This window comes from Cetorhinus maximus, chromosome 20 (assembly GCF_964194155.1).
Source record: "Cetorhinus maximus chromosome 20, sCetMax3.hap1.1, whole genome shotgun sequence".
Lineage (NCBI taxonomy): Eukaryota > Metazoa > Chordata > Chondrichthyes > Lamniformes > Cetorhinidae > Cetorhinus > Cetorhinus maximus.
Genome location: NC_135898.1, coordinates 82223039 through 82228432, shown reverse-complemented (window position 1 = coordinate 82228432; position 5394 = coordinate 82223039).

Genomic DNA, 5394 nt, shown 5'->3' with positions numbered 1-5394 from the left:
TCCGCTCCTCCTTACAATGAGATCACGGCTGATCTACTTCAACACCATTTTCCTGCACTATCCCCGTATCCCTTGATATTTTTAATATGTAGAAACCTATCAGTCTCAGTTTTCAACATATTCAATGACTGAGCCTCCACAACCCTCCGGTGCAGAGAGTTCCAAAGATTCACTACCCTCTGAGTGAAAAAATTCCTCCTCATCTCAGTCTGAAACGACCTTCCCCCTATTCTAAGACTGTGTCCCCTAATTGCCCATCCTTATACAAATGAGTGGCTCGCTGGGCTATTTCAGAGGGACAGTTAAGAGTCAACCACATTGCTGTGGGTCTGGAGTCACATACAGACCCAGGTTGGGTAAGAGTAAGGGCAGAAGATTTCCTTCCCTAAAGAACATTAGGGTGAACCAGATGGATTTCATGACAATCCAGTAGTTTCATGATCACCGTTACTGATCCTAGCTTTTTATTCCATATTTTATTTAATTAAACTGAATTTAAATTCCTCAGTGACTGTGGTGTGATTTGAACTCACGTCTCTGGATCATTAGTCCAGGCCTGTGGATTATTAATCCAGTAACATAACCACTATGCTAGCATGCCCCATTTTCTCACTTTTTCTTTCCCTCTTTATTTCTTGCTTTCTCTCTTCGTCTTTCTTATCCTTCCTCTTTCTATCTCTCCCACAGTTCGGAGTGTCTCTGGTCTTGTTGCCCTGATCCATGCAGCAGAGCTGCCACCATGTGGTACAATACAGACACTAACCAAGATCACCATTTGACAAGATCAGGGGGCGGGGGTAAGGGGGAGGTTAGCAGCTGGAGGCTGAGTACAGAGCAGTGAACAGGTTTGGAAATTGGATAAAGAACTCAATTAATGAGATTCAGCCATAATGAGCTATGTGGACATTTCTCGGAACGGGGAGTACTTGGAAGGCAAACGTGCAAATCTCTTGGTGAAAATAAATGAGATCTTTGTTACGATATTCAAATCCGCGCGCATTTATATAAAAAAATATTCTCGGGATGTGAGCATTGCTGGAAAGGTTGGTATTAATTGCTCATCCTTGATTGCCCTGAGGCAATGGTAATGAGTCACCACAGTCTTTATTCTTTCATGGGATGCAGGCATCACTGGCAAAGCCAGCATTTGTTGCTCATTCCTAATTGACCTTGAACTGAATATTTCAGGTGGTAGTTAAGGGTCAGCCACATGGCTGTAGGTCTGGAGTCACACGTAGGCCAGACTGGGTAAGGACTGCAGATTTCCTTCCCTAAAGGGAGATTAGTGAACCAGATGGGTCTTTATGACAATTGTTGATGATTTCATGGCTAGCTTTATATTCCAGATTTATTAGTTGAATTTAAATTCCACCAACTGCCATTGCGGGATTTGAACCCATGAGCCCAGAGCATTAGAGTGGCCCTCTGGATTACCTGTCCAGTGACATTACCGCTATCTCCCTCTTCTTGAACCTGCTGGTTGTGGGTTTTATAGAACCAAGTGGCCGCTTCAGAGTCAAAGGTCTGGAGTCACATAAAGACCCAGGCTGGATAAGCATGGCAGATTTCCTTCCCTAAAGGGCATTTTAATGAACTGGATGGATTTTCATGACAATGCGATATCTTCTTGATCACAGAATTACCTGTAAAAACTCAGCAGGTCTGGCAGCATCGGCGGAGAAGAAAAGAGTTGACGTTTCGAGTCCTCATGATCCTTCAACAGAACTAAGTGAAGGGTCATGAGGACTCGAAACGTCAACTCTTTTCTTCTCCGCCGATGCTGCCAGACCTGCTGAGTTTTTACAGGTAATTCTGTTTTTGTTTTGGATTTCCAGCATCCGCAGTAGTTTTTTGTTTTTATCTTCTTGATCACACTTGGTTTTTTATTTCCAGAATTTTAAAAGTGTCTTTAAATTCTCAGACTTGCCTGTTATGGGATTTGAATTGTGTTCGCTTGTTTTATAACTCACTAATACCAGTACATTATCTGAACCTAGAACAAGATGCAGATTGTGCTGCATTAACAGAGTCCCTGGACACTCATCAGCAATGTAGGGATTCAACACAGGTTTTGAGGGAGGGGAAATTGGGTTTGGGAGTCAGGTTTGATGCTGGGGGTAAAGGGGTGTTTTGTGTTTGGGGGTACGAGAGGAGGGGGGTTTGGGGTCTCGGGAGAGGAGGGGGTAGGAGAGGAGGGGTCCCGTGGGGAGGGGGGGAGTTTGGAGAGGAGGGGGGCTGGAGGGGGGTTTGGGGTCTCGGGAGAGGAGGGGGTAGGAGAGGGGTCCCGGGAGGGGGGGGGAGAGTTTGGAGAGGAGGGGGGCTGGAGGGGGGTTTGGGGTCCTGGGGGGGGGGGTTTGGAGTCCCGGGGGGGGGGGGGGGATGGGGGGTTTGGACTCCGGGTGGGGGTTCCCCCCCACGAGGCTGGGGTATGGGGGTTATCCGGGGTGAGGAGGGGGTATGGGGTCCCGGGGGAGTTTGGGGTACCGGGGGGGGGGGGGGGGGGGGTGTTTGGAGTCCGGGGGGGGTTTCCCCCCTGAGGCTGGGGTGTGGGGGTTATCCGGGGGCGGGGTGGGGGTAAAGGGGGTTATCCGGGAGGCGGGGTGTATGGGGGTTATCAGGGGGCTTAATGGGGGTTATCCATGGGGTGTGGGGGTTATCCGGGGGGGGGGTTATGGGAGTTATCCGGGACGGGGGGGGGGGGGGGGGGGGGTGTGGGGGTTATCCGGGGGGGGGGGTTATCCGGGAGGGGGGGGTTAATGGGGGTTATCCGGGAGGGGGGGGTTAATGGGGGTTATCCGGGGGGGGGGGGGTTAATGGGGGTTATCCATGGTGGGGGGGGGGGTTATCGGGGGTGAGGAGGGGGTTTCGGGTCGGTTGGGGGGGGCCTCAGTCGGATTTCGGGTTGGCTGGGGGGTTTTTGGGGGGGGGTTCCCCGGCGGCAGGAAGACGGGACTCGGTCGCTCCGCCCCGCGCTCGGGCGGCAAGAAACCCGGAACAAAGAGAGAGCGGGAGGCCTGAGGCCTGGAGAGAGAGAGTGAGAAAAAACCCGGGGGAGAGAAAACCCGGGGGAGAGAAAACCCGGGGGGGAGAGAGAGAGAAAACCCGGGAGAGAGAGAGAGAGAGAGAAAACCCGGGGGAGAGAGAGAGAGAGAAAACCCGGGGGAGAGAGAGAGAGAGAGAGAGAAAACCCGGGAGAGAGAGAGAGAGAGAGAGGAAAAACCCGGGAGAGAGAGAGAGGAGGAAACCCGGGACAGAGAGAGAGAGGAAAAACCCGGGAGAGAGAGAGAGAGGAAACCCGGGAGAGAGAGAGAGAGGAAAAACCCGGGGGAGAGAGAGAGAGAGAAAACCCGGGGGAGAGAGAGAGAGAGAAACCCGGGAGAGAGAGAGAGAGAAAACCCGGGAGAGAGAGAGAGAGGAAACCCGGGAGAGAGAGAGAGAGGAAAAACCCGGGGGAGAGAGAGAGAGAGAAAACCCGGGAGAGAGAGAGAGAGAAAACCCGGGAGAGAGAGAGAGTGAGAAAAACCCGGGAGAGAGAGAGAAAACCCGGGGGAGAGAGAGAGAGAAAACCCGGGAGAGAGAGAGAGAAAACCCGGGGGAGAGAGAGAGAAAACCCGGGAGAGAGAGAGTGAGAAAAACCCGGGAGAGAGAGAGAGAGAAAACCCGGGAGAGAGAGAGAGAGAGAAAACCCGGGAGAGAGAGAGAGAGAGAAAACCCGGGAGAGAGAGAGAGAGAGAGAGAGAAAACCCGGGGGAGAGAGAGAGAGAGAAAACCCGGGAGAGAGAGAGAGTGAGAAAAACCCGGGAGAGAGAGAGAAAACCCGGGGGAGAGAGAGAGAGAGAAAACCCGGGAGAGAGAGAGAGAGAGAAAACCCGGGGGAGAGAGAGAGAAAACCCGGGAGAGAGAGAGTGAGAAAAACCCGGGAGAGAGAGAGAGAGAGAGAAAACCCGGGAGAGAGAGAGAGAAAACCCGGGAGAGAGAGAGAGAGAGAAAACCCGGGAGAGAGAGAGAGAGAGAAAACCCGGGGGAGAGAGAGAGAGAGAAAACCCGGGAGAGAGAGAGTGAGAGAAAACCCGGGGGAGAGAGAGTGAGAAAAACCCGGGCGAGAGAGAGAGAAAACCCGGGAGAGAGAGAGAGAGAAAACCCGGGAGAGAGAGAGAGAGAAAACCCGGGAGAGAGAGAGAGAGAGAGAAAACCTGGGAGAGAGAGAGAGAGAGAAAACCCGGGGGAGAGAGAGAGAGAAAACCCGGGGGAAAGGGAGAGAGAAAAAACCCGGGGGAGAGAAAACCCGGGAGAGAGAGAAAACCCGGGAGAGAGAGAAAACCCGGGAGAGAGAAAACCCGGGAGAGAGAAAACCCGGGAGAGAGAGAAAGAGAGAAAACCCGGGAGAGAGAGAAAGAGAGAAAACCCGGGAGAGAGAGAAAGAGAGAAAACCCGGGAGAGAGAGAGAGAGAGAAAATCCGGGAGAGAGAGAGAGAGAGAAAACCCGAGAGAGAGAGAGAGAGAGAGAGAGAAAACCCGGGAGAGAGAGAAAGAGAGAAAACCCGGGGGAGAGAGAGAGAGAAAACCCGGGAGAGAGAGAAAGAGAGAAAACCCGGGAGAGAGAAAACCCGGGAGAGAGAGAGAGAGAGAAAACCCGGGAGAGAGAGAGAGAGAGAAAACCCGGGAGAGAGAGAGAGAGAGGGAGAAAACCCGGGAGAGAGAGAAAGAGAGAAAACCCGGGGGAGAGAGAGAGAGAAACCCGGGAGAGAGAGAGTGAGAGAAAACCCGGGGGAGAGAGAGAGAGAGAGAGAAAACCCGGGAGAGAGAGAGAGAGAGAAAACCCGGGAGAGGAGAAAAACCAGAGAGAGAGAGAGAGAGAGAGAAAACCCGAGAGAGAGAGCGAGAGAGAGAAAACCCAGGGAGGGGGAGAGAGAGAGAGAGAGAGAGAGAGAAAACCCGGGAGAGAGAGAAAACCCGGGGAAAGGGAGAGAGAGAAAACCCGGGAGAGAGAGAGAGAGAAAACCCGGGAGAGAGAGAGAGAGAGAGAAAACCCGGGAGAGAGAGAAAACCCGGGGGAGAGAGAGAAAACCCGGGAGTGAGAGACTGAGAGAAAACCCGGGGGAGAGAGAGAGAGAGAGAAAACCTGGGGAGGGGAGAGAGAGAGAGAGAGAGAAAACCCGGGAGAGAGAGAAAACCCGGGAGAGATAGAGAGAGAGAGAGAGAAAACCCAGGAGAGAGAGAAAACCCGGGGGAGAGAGAGAGAGAGAAAACCCGAGAGAGAGAGAGAGAAAACCCGGGGGAGAGAGAGAGAGAGAAAACCCGGGGGAGAGAGAGAGAGAGAGAGAGAAAACCCAGGAGAGAGAGAGAGAGAGAAAACCCGGGGAGAGAGAGAGAGAGAGAGAGAGAGAAAACCCG